At 37.5% G+C, this 16464-nt stretch overlaps 1 long non-coding RNA gene across 1 annotated transcript; it reads right to left on the reverse strand.

Moving 5' to 3' along the window:
• Positions 1-395: 395 nt before the first annotated feature.
• On the reverse strand, positions 396-1846 carry LOC148782015 (uncharacterized). The gene is made up of 2 exons (XR_016055244.1): positions 935-1846; positions 396-749 (listed from the first exon to the last, which is right to left on the reverse strand). It is a non-coding gene; the product is annotated as an uncharacterized LOC148782015 (long non-coding RNA).
• Positions 1847-16464: the final 14618 nt, after the last annotated feature.

A 16464-nucleotide genomic window follows, 5' to 3' on the forward strand; every position in this document is an offset into this window, starting at 1 on the left:
ACGATAATTTGTTACAATATATGCTATTTTTTAGAGATTGAATCCGAATTATTTTACATAACCATAATATTCAATTCGAGATGATCAATGCAAAGGTTTTTTTAAAGCCTGCATTGTAATTTTGGATGAGCTATGAGGCGAGGCTTTATTTACTTTAGTCATTTTGGATGAATTGTAATTGCAGTTTTTCTTTTCTTTTTTTTTCGCAATCACCAATCGGCATCATCTAATTTGAGTTCCGAATGTATAGATTGAAGTGGGAATGGATTTCCGATGATATCGGACGTGTTTTGGGGTCATAAATCTTGAAGTATTTTAGACCTCCTAAATCTCTTGAAAATCAGGGCAGCAGCATTAAAAAAAAAAAAAAAAATTTCAATAAGATTTTAAATATATTTTAAAATTTTTAGAATAGGCCAATATTTCATGTAAGTAAATAGTTCACAAATCCACCGAAAAAGAAAGAGATTACACAAATTATACCTTAAAAAAAGATAAAAGGAAACAACAACAAACTACGAGGTATGGTCTTTGAGCTCGGACTCGGTTATGATTCTCAGCTGCGTCAAAGCCAGGTTGAGCTCGGACTCGACCTGGGGTGGCTCAAGTGGTCTTATTGTTGTTAGATCCATCATCTTCCGTGTGGAATGTAGTTGTTCGCTCTCGAAATGATCAGCGCCAGCCCTTAGATTCAGCAGCTTTGACGTGGCTTCTTGCTCACTCCCCAACTAATGTTCGTTTCTTTGAACCTGCATGACACCAAAAACCGTATCAGGTGATGAAACCCAATAGTAGTCATTGCAAGAATCATGGTCAGAATCATCAACGGAAAAGTGGATGTTGCCGGAAATATTGCCGGAGCAGTAATCTTAGACAGATTCATCCATGGAAATATGAGTTTGGCCAGAAAGATTGCCGGAGCAGGATTCTTTACTTGATTCTTGAACCAGATGAGTTCGACCGGAATGATGGCTGGAGCATAAATCTTTGGCAGATTCTTCAATGGAAAAGTGGGTTTGGCCCGAATGATCGCCGGAACAAGAATCTTGGGCAGATTCTTCAATAGAAAGCTGAATTGGGCCGGAAAGATTGCTGGAGCAAGAATCTTTAGTGCAGTCTTCAACAGAAAAGTTAGTTTCGCCGGAAAGATAGACGGGGAAGTTGTTGCCTGAACCAGAAAGGAAGCTGCGGTGGTTTTTGTTGCCTGAACCAGAAGAGAAGCATCGGTGTTTCTTGTGTGAACCACAGGAAAAAAAGCGTGGAAGATGGAGTTTTCCGAATAGAGAGGGAAAGAAGGATTTGGATCTTCGTTTGGTGAAGGGAGAGAAAGAAGGATTCATGGGGTAGCGATGGCTGGGATACTGCTGAGCCATAGTCATGGCTCTCTCTCTCTCTCTAGGTCCTGAGTTTCAAGAATTCTCTCAGGCACAGGATATGAACACTCGCTCTCTCAAGGTTCTAGATTTATAATCTCTCTCCTTGAATCTCTCTCTCTCCTCTCTCTCGCTTGCAGAAGGATAAACGTTACCTTATTACCTCTCTCTCTTCTTTTTCTCGCTAATGATAAATCTCTCGGTCTCTCTCTCTCTCTGTCTCCTGTTTCTCGCTGCCAAAGAGCTAAACGCTACCATGTTTGAGTCAAACACATATGAGATGCTCCTACGAGATCACAGTATACCCTTACTCCAATAGATAAAAGACCTATTTGGAATGATTTTGTCATTTTGAAATTTTAGGATGCATCTAAGAATCCTCGTTGATTATTTTAAAACAATGGATTATGAGTTCATCAACACTACAAAAAATTTACACTATATACTTGAAAAATTATTATTTTTGAAACACAAAGAGTGCAATTTGAAAAGCGTCTTTTAATTAGGCTATGGGATGAAAGTATTACATCCCCCAAAATTTAGAGTTCTAAGAATTCTTAGGGTTCAAATCCCTTGGGATTAGGGTTCAATGATTTGGCAGGTAGCACGCACCATGGGAGCTCATGGATAGGGAGAAATCTTAGAGGGAAGGTTGCTAAAAACTATGAAAATGCAAAAAATTTAAGTAGAATATCTCCTCACTCCAATACTGTGATTTCAGACTTCCACGACCTCAAGGCCGAGTCCATTGTGACCGTGGCTCAGAGAGCATCGTTATGAATACTTCATTTGCTCGAAATGTTGACCAGAAAGTCGCTCTAATAAGGCTCAAAAGAAAGTACATTTTTTGATGGTCAGAATCCCATTTTCCGACCACCTCCCCAATTTGGAAAGTGATCACTTGCCATCTAAATCGTGGGAGTTTTTGTTACAAAATGATTGCAACAACTTTTTTTTTGATTTGTGATAAAGAAATTTACCGAAAATAAGAAGAAACGAACTAGATTGAAGATTCAAATTTACAAATTAATGGTTTTGCGGGATTTTGAAAACAATGACAAAACTTCCACTCAAACTCAATATCAAAATGAATCCGTAAACACGACAAGCGTTTTTACTATGATTGATCATCTGAAAGCTTGCTCGGAAATGTGCAAAAGAGTCCCAAACCACAAATAAAGCAAGATGCCCCTTTTTAAGGATGATTTTGTCATTACGAAAAAAGTTAGGACAGTCAAAACAATCATTTTGTCCAAAAACAAAAAATCACTTTCAATTAAAGAAAATATAATTTTAAATAATTTTTTGTTGGTTTGATCGTCTGCCCATGTTTGGGGAGATCATGTATAAGTTCATTATCATTCATTTGTTACCTAAGGTGAAAAATTGTGAGGAAAGTGCTTGGAGCTAGCTCTTTTATTATATTTGTGCCTTCATTTCCACCCTAAGAGAGTGGAAAGAGAAATAGTTCGCAAGTGAGAGACTACCCATTGACCACCCCACCCAACCTGAGACTATGCTACCCATACCACCCAACCCTAGTCCAAAGTCCATACCACCCATAGTCCATACCACCTGTACTCCATACTCTCAAAACCACACTTAACGCCCCCTAGCTCATACACCGTACTTAACCCATCCATTACACTCCATACCACTTATATCCTATCTCAACCCATCCATTATACCCCTTAAGGAAGAAGGAACAGAGAGAGAGAGAGAAACTTTTCTATAGTTGGGGCATGCCACTCTATAATCTTATAAGAGAGAGAGAGACAAAATAAATTTTGGTGTGCGGACATATGAGAGAGGGCACCCTTTTCTATAGTGCATCAAGGAGTTTAGGGTTTCTTCGGTTTTCTATGGTTTGCCTTTTCCACTAAGATTGAATACACACTATTGATGTTGAGTGACTTGTGGGATGAGAGATATGAACTCTAGATTCCATAAATAGGCCCTCAAGATCATTTGGAAGGTGCTAGAACCTTTATCTCCTATTTTCAAAACCATTTTCCTATCAATTAATTTAAATAAAAAAATCAATAATAATATTTTGCTATCTTATTTTTATGCACAAGCGCTCTCACACATTCCTTATTCAAATTCAAAGCTTCCTTCAAACACTAAGTTTCTAAAACACAAGCTTTCTTCACCCTCAAGCCATGAGCTTGATACAACAAAGGAAGGGTTCTGTGAGGCCAGGCATTCCAGTATTGGTGGCACTTATGGGACCCACCAAAATTCCTTGGAAAGCACATATACATATTTGGGTCTCCCATGCAAACTGATTTAGTGTTTCCCATGACCCACAGTTTATCAAAGGGGCTGATTAGTAGGTCACAAAAACCAATCAATGGGCAAGGAATCTTGATACCAAGGTCACCTAGACTTGATGCGACCACGATTCTTCGATACATCAAGGTAATATCTCACACAAGCTTCAAGGAGTCGTCATACCAAGGTCAGCTAAACCTGATGCGATCATGACTCTACAGTGTATAGGTGTAATCTCTCACACATGGACATGCTTCGCACTAAAAGGTGGTTCGCATTCCCGAAACGGCTATCTTATGTGAATGTTATTTGATATTATGCTGATGAGGGTTTAACCCCTCTCTCTAAAGGCCTCCATCACATACAAGGGGGCCACAGTCCCTCGGATCACTCATCCAGATATGATCTAACTTCATCAAGGGATGACCCATTATAACCCTTATCAGTTTAATCTTTATGACCTGGTAACATGGGTTTTCCCAACCATCTGGCCTTGCACGTCAAGCTAATTCTGGTATCAACAAACATTGTTTGCCTAGTATATTCAACACCGGACAGCACTTTCGTTGAGTTCATTTTCCGTTTTTTCAAAAGTTCAATTACAAGCACTAATAAAGCCTTTAGTGGTCACATATACCCAACACTAAAAAAGTTTAATACCGCTGCCACACCAATAGATGGTTTGGCTCCATTAAAAATCCAAAGATCTCCACAACATCTACCAGTTCAATGGCATGAACTTCCTAAGATGATGCAAATTTGACACACGTGCGTCCATTTATATAGGCAAAGTTATCTTGGGATCCTTTGTCAAGATTCCTTTCCTTCCTTAATTAATGGAGACGATGGATTTCGAGGGAACATACAATTTAAAGGAACGTACCTTCGGCTAAGTGGTCAAAGGGACGGTGCCACAATGTCAAGGCTTCCATTCACACAAGTCAAAGACCAGAATATAATTTGTAAAAATTGATTTTTTTCTTTTTTGGATTTCTAAAGAATCATATAAGTTGTTTTTATTTTTTCTCAACTTAATTATTGCTAAGTTATGTTTTCTGCATTTGTAGGTTAGGACATGAACTAATCAAGGGCCACATTCTTCTGTTAGAAAATATGTGCCTCACTAAAAAGAAAAAGATGTTTTAGGGTAATGAAAAAGATGAAATAAGTTTATACAAAGTATCATTCTTTAACTGTAGAAGTATGGAGCACCTCAAAAACCTGCCAAAACAAATTGATCAAATACAGTTAAACCATCCAATTAATCCTCTGGACTTCGAGATGTACGGATATATATTTAAAAAAATGATTTCAAGTCATAAAAATTGTGCATCTTATGGCACAATATCTAGCCTGTCAATTCTCAAATATTTTTAAGCTTTTATAGATCTATGCGATCTGCATCACTTTCAATGGAGTAGATTTCTTGATTTGGGACAAAAACATTTTTTTGGATCATCACAAAGTTTTTCGGCATAAAAAACGACCTGTTTCAAATATGGAAAAAAGTTTATCAAAGGTGTCAACATTAGACCGTACAAGTATAGTGCACTCCAAACTCACTAGAAAATATTGTTTTTTCATTAGAAAACCCTCCAATTAATCATCTCCAATTCGATATGTATGAATGTGACAGAAAATTTAAATTTAAAGTTTTAATAATAGTATATCTTGCAATACATTATTTAGACCGTCCATTATCAAGATATGTAAGTGTTGATAGATTTGCCAGTTCTAAAATATGTTTGGTTCTTTCAATTTCATAATAAGGGTGAAAAATACATTTTAGGGTGATCATTGAAGTTTCGACACCTAAAATACATCTTATAACGAGAATTTTTAGTGCACCATACCGTGATTGTTTAAGGTTGAACACCTTATACGAACCACGCCCTTTAGGTATAATTTACTTAACTTGGATTGTTTAAGCTTGACTACTTGTACAAATGACACCCTAAAAAGAAATCTGTAAATTACATCAATAAACCACTTTGAGTTGGACCAGGATTCTGCTGTAGTTAATTTTTGTCCCTAAGATTCTCACTCATCCCGTACATGCATCTTATCCCAAAAATTTAATAATTATATTGAAAAAAAAATCTCAAACTTTAATGCTAACAATTTAGTTAATGTTTATTTTTTTATAATTAAAATTTTAAGAAGGGTGTGGTTGCATACTGTTGCAACCTCAAACAATCCAATTAAGGTGCACCTCTAAATTTAATCATAAATATAATTTTGATATAACAATCCACTTAAGGTGCACCTCTAAATTTAATCGAGATGGATTTTGAATTAAAAAAAATTGTAGTCACTATAAATCTTAGTAAATAGGAAAATAAATGCCTCACCTCAAACACTCCTTCGAAAAGCATCTGGGCGTTGGAAGTATCCATGATTATAAAATCATGGGAATATATCTCCATGCCCTTTATTTTTAAGTCTTATATCTCACTAGACCCAAGCATTCAAAATAAATCTTGGGTCAAAGAAATTCTAAGTCTTGTATCTTCCAACTAACTTTATTCTCTTTAAACCTATTTTTTTTCTCAAACAAATGTAATAAAGACATATTATTTCTAAACACCATTCTTTCTCTCTCTTCAAGTGATTTTCGCCTAAATCTCTCTCTGCTTGACTTTTCCCAAACCCTCTCTCTCCCTATTTTCCCACTCTCTCTCTCTCTCTATGGTTTATTTTTCTTTATATATTTGCATGATTGATGTGGATTTTTCTATTGATTGGTTGGATATTATTCGCATGGATGATTAACTGTATGTAGATTGTGTCTTTTTGGAACCAAATTAAGAGAGAGGGGTTTCGAGTAATACAGGACAAAAGAGAGAGTGCGAGACCAAGAGTGAGAAATGCAAAGAGAGAAAAAAGGTTTGAAGAATCTCAAGGAAGAGAGCGAAAGAGAGAAATTTGGGGAAATGTCACGTAAAGAGAAAAAAGATTTAGAAAAAGCATCTCTTTTTTTATTTTTTAGGGCTAAAAAAATAATTAAAAGTGGGTAAAGTTAGTCAGAGAGTTAGGAGACATAATTTAAATCCTTAGGTCTATTGAGATATGAAAGCAAAAAATAGGATGTATGGGGATATTTCTCCTAAATTTAATGTCCAACAGCTATAAAATTTAAAGCTAAAAAAAAGTGGCATATATCCGAGCACTTATTTTTAGGGTGACATGGGCAGTTTGGAAAATATTTTACAATATGTAGTATTTTTAGGGGTTGAAATCTTTTTTTTTTTTTTTTTTGGGGGATGGTTTTGGTTCGTAACATGTGGATGCTTAAAGATGCATATGCGCCTTTTAATGGTTTGATTGAACCATGTTCATGTAAGAGTCAATGATGAATCTCGTTTTATATTTTTAGTTTTTTATTTAAAAATGATATCAATCTGAAATTTTTGTTTAGGTTCATTTTTATAAGAAAAAATCAATATAATATTAATAAAATAGAAATTGAATAAAAAATATTGAACATTTATAATGATTTTTGGGTTTTTCTTGTGATATGTCTTATTTTTGTATTTGCATTTTTTTAAAATTTGTTTAATTGTTTCCAAACTTTAAATCATGTTTTTCGAGATCTATTTTTTAATATCTATTTAAGTTTGTTGGGATGTTTTATGCGGTTTTTAAATTTATTTCACTTTTAAATTTTATTTTATTTTCTTGAATTTGTTTTATTTTTTTATATTTTACTGTTTAAAATCTTTTTAATTCCTATGTATTAATCGGCCAAGTCCACTATGACTTGGCCATATTACTCTTCTTGGGCCAGAGTCATGCCGAGTTTAAAAATAAGAATGTATCCCATCCATGTCATGTGGATGGGTGGAAGGGTGCACAAAGCACCCTTCTCATGCTTGATTTTTTTATAAAGAGTCTATTTACCTTTTGTATAACTGGTCACATTCATTCTTGTCCCTTTGATTTTAAAATGGGTGGTTGTATGAGTGTCTTTGATTACACACAAAGTTCCAAAAGGAAATTTCGGACTTCATGGCTTACACAAGGTCATCCAATTTGACATCGAATGAGTAGGAATAATTGTGATCTTACACAAAACGTAAAGGGAAAAGTTTTAATACGGTTGCAACCTTAAAATTTAGAATCGCAGATGCACTTCAAAAGTCTATCGGAAATATTGTTTTAATATTGGAAAGACCCTCTAATTGATCATCTCGATGTCGAGATGTATGAATAGAAAAAAAAAAAAGTTTTTGAGTCCCAAAAATAGTGCATCTTGCAATACATTATCTAGATCGTTCATTTTCAAGATTTTCATATATTTATAGATCTACTTGATTTTACCCATTTTTGGAGTTTAATTTTTTTTAATTAGGTATGAAAATAGATTTTAAGATAATAATTAACTTCTCTGATAATCCTTCATTTGGAAATTTACCTAACAACATGGGAAACCTCCAGGCTCTTGAAACCTTTGACCTTTCTCTTAACTCATTTCAAGCGACGATTCCTGGAACATTTGGATAGATGATAAGCTTGAAGTACATGGATATCTCTTCCAACAAAATTGTCTGGTGAGATCCCAGGATCCTTGCGTTCACCAAGATATCTATGGTTCTTAAACCTTTCTTTCAATGGGTTTGGAAGGGCCAATCCCAAGCAAAGGAGTATTTGCAAATATTATTGCTGATTCTTTTCGCGGCAACTCACGACTATGTGGACCCCCAAAGCTAAGAGTGCGCGGATGCCCGATCAATGCTACAACACCGAGGTCAAGGTATTGATTAAAATAAATTTAGTGGTATTTTGATCAATTTTTATTTCAAATATTTTTAATAATTTTTTAACCTTAAACAATTCAATTATGGCGCACTTTAAAATTTTATCATAACATGTAATTTGTTGTAAAAATTTCTTAGTAAATAATACAGTATAGCAGTATCACAGGGTGTCACAGTATGACAATATCCACCACTAATGGTTTACAATATCAATATAACAATGTTCGCTACCAATGGGTGCCCTATTGCATAGGGGTCAGAATCATAGTATCAATGTCTGATTATGACAATATCAATATCTCAGCATGCCAGTAGCAATATCACATTTTAACAGTGTCATAAAGACAGTGTCATAATGAAAGTAACAGTATTTCAATTTAAGCTTTACACTTCAATTTCTTGTAATTGTAAACAATGACGTGCGCTCAGAATTTGGGTCGTAACTTCTGGTCCATTAAGAGTTTGACGATGGTTCCAAAAACAATTTATTCTAGACACACCTATCCTTCAAACGGAGGTAGTTCAAAGGAAATTGGGCCTCATTTGTCCCCTTAAAGGTTCAAGAGGATGAGGGTTTATTCGCAGTACCCTGTTGTGTACATGGAATAGCGAGATACCCTACTTACTCTTAAATCGTGAAGAATTTGAGACAATTTCAAATTCAAAGTTCAAGCCAAGACATATATCTTTCTAACGATGCCAATTTGAAAGCATTTGGACTCCATTTTGATTGATCAAATGTCTGTGCCAAACAAAGTGATAGTTCTAGTTTTTATCAAAACAGTCCACAGTTACATCTCTTCATAAAAAGACTCATAACTTCCAATCTAAGGGGAATTTCAAAATAATTTCTACATGCAACTTTTATCCCACTCAAATATCTTTCAAGTGGCTAGGGATTTACAGGAAATGGACGTCATTTGATTAGTGAAAACTAGTGACCACAGTAGGGTTAGCACAAAATCAAGGAAAAACAGTCAAACAGTAACCTACATGTACATTTTAAAATATATCTTCAGTTTCATAAGGAATTTCGATAGGGGAAAGACACAAACATTTTATTAGACTTGCATATCTTTCCAATGGCAGTAATTTGAGGCAAAAATGACCTCGTTTGACTGTTCAAAAGCCTCTTATAAAAACTCATATATATTCTTGAAATTTCACAGTGAGGTTACACATGCCTCAAGAACATGTTCCATGATCTCTATTTCATGGTAAAGGACATGCTAGCAGCTGTTATCTCACAATATACACACATAAATATGCACTTATTACACGATTTGTAAACCATACTTTCTTTTTTAGCATCCACATTCATCAGAGAACCAAAACCCCAATTTTTAGTGAACAAGGCATAAAAGTCTTCACATCTCATACACTTTTATTACTCTTTTCATAGGCATATAAGGTCATGCATTCTCATCACTACAATGCAATGGTGAGGAATCCACTTACCTATGATCAGCAATGGTGCCTTCTCAAAACTCTTCTTCCACATCTCATACCCACTCCAACAATGGCTGCTCTTCAATGGTTATCTCTCCTCTCCCCCTCCCCTTCCCTAACTTTTTCCTTAGAGAGAGATGAAAAAAATAATGTCATGTGACTGAGTGAGAGGAATGGATTAAGTACCCATGTGGTTGGGGTGGTTGTCCAAGTGGCGCCAAGCCTGGACAAGTGGCAGTCAAAACAGCATGCAGGCAACAGGTGGAACTCACAACTCATGCACGTCAGAGACACAGTTGGCGTTGGTCTCTACACAGTCGACGTTAGTCTCTACATAGTCGACGCTGGTCTCTACACAGCCAGTGCTGGTCTCTACACAGCCGGCACTGGTCTTTACAGAACCGATGCTGGTCTCTCTACACAGCAGGCGTTGGTCTCTACAAAGCAAGTGCTGGTCTCTACACAGTCGGCACTGGTCTCTACACAGCAGGTCCTGGTCTCTATACAGCCGACACTGATCTCTACACAGCCGACACTGGTCTCTACACAATCGGCACTAGTCTCTACACAGTCGGCGCTGGTCTCTACATAGTCAGACGGTGTTGCTCCCCCTTATTAACAGACTCCTACCATCGAGCGCGACACTATGGCCTAGAAACTTTGGTCCTTACACCCCCAAATTTCTGTATAAGGCACTATCCATTGGGATCCCTTGGGTAGTGTAAAGCTTTCTCGCCATAAAGGAACATGAGAGAGCCGTGTCTTGCAAGGCCAGTGCCTATCAAAAGCCCCAAAGTACGTTGGGACTGTGTGTATGTGCATATGAAGGCATTACGAAGTGGGTCACCCACTTGTCATTGTCTTCCCTCCTGAGTAATGGTAGAAATCCTAAACAATGCGATTGGCTTGGTCTGATGAATAGGGCTTCTACTTCGAGAGTAGGTGAATTAGGGAGTGAGTTGGGTAATTCATGTTAATGTGATTTATTCTTGTTATGCTTGTTGAGTTATAGTTATGATGATTATTATAATGCTCATGATGTAAAGATTTGATAAATTGCTAATTCATATGATATCTGCATTGTAACTGCTTATCATTGCTAGATATAATTGTGACGCATGGCATCTGGATCTACTTACTGGGCTTCATAGCGCCTCCCTTTGACTTTCTTCCATGTAGAGTGATAACTCGCGGTTTGAGGATGGACGATTGGGTGATCACAGCAGACAGTTAGAGCCTCGAAGTTGGCAAGGAAGCTTCTTTTGATTGTAGGTTTTAGGTGGTAGTTTTGCCGTATATATTTTTTCTGGTTTTTGAAGTTATGTATTTATTGTTGGGCATTTAGTGCCTTGGACAGATTGTTATATTTTTGGAGCTCCTGTATATATATATATATATTTGGTTTTAGTTGCCTAGCTTTTGAGGGTTGTGTTTGGAGCTTTGTTTTCTTTCGTGGTTTGCTTTAATTCCTTCTTTTTAGCAATGTTGAGCTCACTCCCACTTGAGTAACATTCGCTACCTTTGGTCGCTGTCCCGCACCTTATTGCCCTCCGACAAGTACAGCAAGGGGGTAGGAGGTGGGGTTGTGACAATTTATTGTATTTGAGCATCCAGGATAGGATTCTTGGCCTAGAGAGTCTAAGAAGTATCCGCAGAGCGGTTTTTGGATATGCTAGTAACTGGGTGTTCCTGGTTTAAGTCAAGATGACGATGACTCTTGTCAACAATGCGAATTCTGGTTATGAGAAGACCGAGGCCTTGGAGGAATTCTTTAAGACGCTCGGGGCCATAACTCAAATAATGAAGGACTATATGCCGGCCCTGACTGCCTCTGTCCTAGGTCAAGATGACAATGGATTGATTGAGAGGTCTAGGAGACTTGCACCTCCAGCAATCTCGAGACACGGAGGAGTGGAAAAGGCTGAAAAATGGAGGAGGCACGTAGAAAATATGTTCGAAGTATTGCATTGTTCTGATGAGCAAAAAGTGAGACTGAGAACTTTTATGTTTGAAGGGGATGCCAAGCACTAGTGTAGTTTGGTGAGGCCATCTTGGGAGGAGACAGGGACTACGGTAACCTAGGAAAGTTTTCTAGTGGCATTTAATGAGAAGTACTTCCCTGATTCAGTCCGAGAAAGAAAAGAAGTGGAATTTATTTATCTGTAATAAGGGATACTGTCAATGGAGCAGTATGCAGCTAAATTTGCAGAGCTCTCCCGCTACACGCCACATATCATCAATACAGAGGCACCTAATGCAAGCAAGTTTGAAAGGGGCCTCCAGCCAGATATAAGAGGGGGAGTAATATCAGCCAACTTTAAGATGTTCTCCCTATTAGTGGACCTCACTTTGAAGGATCGAGAGGGATTGTGAGGAGTTCCGGCTAAGGAAAGAAGGGAGAGAAAGGGCCGCACCACCTGGAATTTTTGGAAGTCAATCGCCTCCTAGGAGAGACTTTAGGGGAAAGGCAAACCATGATAGCGTGAAAACTCAAAAGACCTTTTTGGGAAATGTGAGAGAGAATCGTTGCTCGCTTGCTCATATTGTGAATTGAACAACCATTCTACGGTGGAGTGCGACAAGAAATTGAAAACGTGGATTAGGTGTGGAAAGCCTGACCACTGGATCAAGGACTGCTCTATGGTAAAGCTAGAGAACCGACCAAAGATTCAAGGTCAAGTATTTACATTCACAGAGCAGGAAGATAAGGTGTCTCCCTCAATGATCAGAGGTATGCTCTTTGTTTGTGGAAGAGAAACTAAAATCTTGATTGTCCCTAATTCCGCTCATTCTTTTTGTTTTGCATGTCATCTAAATATTGAACCTTAACCTCTTGACTATACTGTAGTAGTGTACGTGCATGTGGGGGATTCTATGGAAACTAATAGTGTGTACAAACAGTGTGGAGTTCTACTAGAGAGGTGTGACCTACCCGTAGATTTGATACTTTTAGATATTCAGGATTTTTGATGATATTTTGAGCATGAACTGGTTGTCCACACAATAAGCCCCTGTTGACTGTTATGATAAGATTGTTACCCTTCGACACCCTAGCCGACCTGAGTTGCACTTTGTTGGTATCAAAGATGCGCCTTCTCTACACTTTACTTCAGCCCTTGGAGCTTACCATCTTTTGGCTAAAAGATGTGTTAGATACGTAGCCTATGTGGTAGAGAATTGGGACATCCAGTCCAAGTTAGAAGAGATACCAGTAGTAAGAGATTACCCAAAAGTTTTTCCTGATGAATTGTCATCTTTGCCTCCAATAAAGGATATAGAATTTAAGATAGATGTAGTCCCTGACACTTCTCTTATCTCTAAAGCCCCTTATAGGATGGCCCCAGCTGAATTGAAGCTGAAAGAGAAATTGTAGGAGTTGTTGGAAAAGGAATTCATTTCACCCCGTGTGTCACCTTGGGGTGCAGCGGCTCTGTTTGTCAAAAAGAACGATGGGTCCATGAGACTTTACATATACTAGAGGCAGTTGAATCAAGTAACAGTGAAAAATAAGTACCCCCCATTTGTTTAATTAGCAAAATATGATTTTGGGGACAAAATCCTTTTAAAGGGGGGATAATGTAAGGACCCGGACATTTTCAACATGTAAGCCGTGGGTGCAAGGGATGCCACCGTGCGTGTAAGAGTAAGCCATCATGCGTGCAAGGGATGTCGTCATGTATGTAAACGTAAGACGTCATGCTTGCAAGTGATGCCACCGTGTGTGTAAGAGTAAGTCGTTGTGCATGCAAGAGATGACACCGTGCGTGTAAGAGTAAGCCATCGTGCGTGTAAAGGATGCCGTCGTGTGTGTAAAAGTAAGCCATCATTCATGCAAGTGATACTGCCGTGTCTATAAGAGTAAGTCGTCGTACATGCAAGGGATGCCGTCATGCATGTAAGAGTAAGCCACCGTGCATGCCAGAGTAAGTCGTTGTGCGTGCAAGGGAAGCCGTCGTGCGTGTAAGAGTAAGTTGTCATGTATGCAAGTGATGCCACCATGCGTGTAAGAGTAAGTTGTCATGCGTACAAGGGACACCGCCATGCGTGTTACCGCCATATGTGACACCATCGTGCACGTCACCACCGTGCACATCACCGTTATGCGTGACACAACCATGCACGTTACTGTCATGCGCGACACCACCGAGCGCATCACCGCCGTGTGCGATACCATCATGTGCATCACCATCGTACATGAATGGATGTGAGTTGTCATGCGCGATGTGGGTGTGAGCCACTGTGCGAAGCTGAATATGGTAGTTCAGGGGACTTCTTCTTTGCTCTCTTGTTTGCTTTCTCTCTCTCTCCATTGCATGTTGCCTTGTGTACTACTTGTCCTTTACATGCTGCCTTGTGTGCCACTTGTCATGTTCATGCTGCCACCCCCTTTTCCTTTACTTAGTTATACCCCACTTCACACCCTACCTTGAGGTTTGTTCTCTCTCTTCTCCCAGCCCTCTCTCAAGCACACCCTCCCTCTCTAGCCTTAATAGGTTAGGAGCTTGAACCCAACCTTGGAGTTTAGCATTGATGTGAACCTGTGTAGAGTACTTTGGATCTTCACTTAATGCAGTAAGTGGATCTAGATTTCATGTTTTCATGCCTTGATTGATGCATGCTTAATTTCTTTGTCAAATTATGAAATTTAAGTATGATTGTGAATGTGATTGTGAAAATGGGTGTGGAAATATGTTGCTGAAATTATGCTAAGCATGTACTCTGTTTCCATAATCATGACTCTCATTTGAATAACTGTTTAAGCATCAAAAATATCTATGTTGATTATGAAATTTTGTGGAGAAGTACCCCTTTGAGTTTATTTTAAGAGGGAAATACCCCATATCAATAGCGCTTTTGATTGGAAAGTTATAAGTCATTTGCTAGAACATTCTAGAATTATGAAAAGAAATTCCAAAAGCTTTACATATTTTTGTATTGAACAATTACCGACCAAATCATGTTTGAATGAGCTCAAACTACTTTTGAATAAAAGATGAGTGACTCTATTTTAATATAATTTTGGAATCAAAATGAAGTTCCCTGTGGTTTAGAAATTATACCCTTTTTACTATGAAGAGGTCAATGTAATGATGACAGGAAATTTTCCAGAAACTTTATATGTTTTTATATTGAACGGTTTACTAAACAAATTATGTCTGAATGAGCTCAAACCACTTTTGAATGAAATATGAGTGAGTCTACTTTAAATATAACTCTAGAATCAAAACGAAATTCCATGTGGTTGAGAAATTATACCCCTTTTTCTATAAAGAGTTCATTGTAGTGATGACAGAAAATTTTCTATAAACTTTATATGTTTTTGTATTGAATGGTTTAGTTACTAAATCATGTCTGAATGAGTTGAAACCACTTTTGAATGTAATATGAGTGAGTCTATTTTAAATATAGTTCTGGAATCAAAATGAAATTCTCTATGGTTTGGAAATTATGCTTCTTTTTCTATGAATAGGTCACTGTAGTGATGACAAGAAATTTTCCAAAAACTTTACACGTTTTTGTATTGAACTGTTTACTGACAAAATCATATCGGAATGAGCTCAAGCCACTTTTACATGAAAGATAGTGAGTCTACTTTAAAAATTGATTTGAATCAAAACGAAATTCTCTGTGATTTGAAAATTATGCTCTTAAAGGTGGATTGTGTTCACTTCTAAAACCAGCAAAATAATTTGAAAATGTTTTTAATGAGCCTTATGATTTGTGTTTTTCTTTTAACATACTTGTATGCCTTAAAGTATGCTCTGTGGTGGTAAGAATGCATAATTCTGAGATAAATGGTATGTAAGTGATATGTGTGCATGATTCTGATACAAGCTAAGTGATATGAGATTTTGTCGGCATGCTTTGAGTGTATTACAAGACCATAATGTGTTCTGATAAGAATGTGCTCTGATAAGAATGTGCTATTATAAAAATGTGCTCTGATAAGACTGTGCTCTGACAGGAATGTATTCTGATAAGAATTTGCTCTGATAGGAATGTGTTCTGATAAGAATGCGCTCTGATAAGACTGTGCTCTGACAAAAATGTGTTCTGATAAGAATGTGCTCGGATAAGACTGTGCTCTAATAAGAATGTACTCTGATGAAAATGTTGTACTACACAACGGGTCATCTGTTGATAGTATGATGTGATCTGATAAGAAAGTTATGCCAGTAGTTGAGATATTTTCCTAACTCCCTATGATAGAATGGGAGCTAGGATGATTATGTATGTTGGGATAGATCGTGCCCCCCAAATTTCTGTATGAGGCACTATCCATTGGGACCCCTTTGGTTGTGTAACGCTCTCACCAGAAAGACACATGAGAGGGTCATGTCTTGTAAAGCCAGTGTGCCTATCAAAAGCCCCAAAGAGCACTGGGACTATGTGTGTGTGCGTATAAAGGCATTACGAAGTGGATCACCCACTTATCATTGTCTTCCCTCCTGAGTGATGGTAGAAATCCTAAACAATAGGATCAAGTTGGCCTGATGAATAGTATTTCTATTTCAGGAGTAGGTGAATTAGGGAGTAAGTTGGGTAATGCCTATTACTGTGGTTTATTCTTATTATGCTTGTTGAGTTATAGTAATGATGATTATTATAAT

This window comes from Amborella trichopoda, chromosome 5 (assembly GCF_054954075.1).
Source record: "Amborella trichopoda isolate Santa Cruz 75 chromosome 5, AtrichopodaSantaCruz75HAP2 v2.0, whole genome shotgun sequence".
NCBI classification, from domain to species: Eukaryota; Viridiplantae; Streptophyta; class Magnoliopsida; order Amborellales; family Amborellaceae; genus Amborella; species Amborella trichopoda.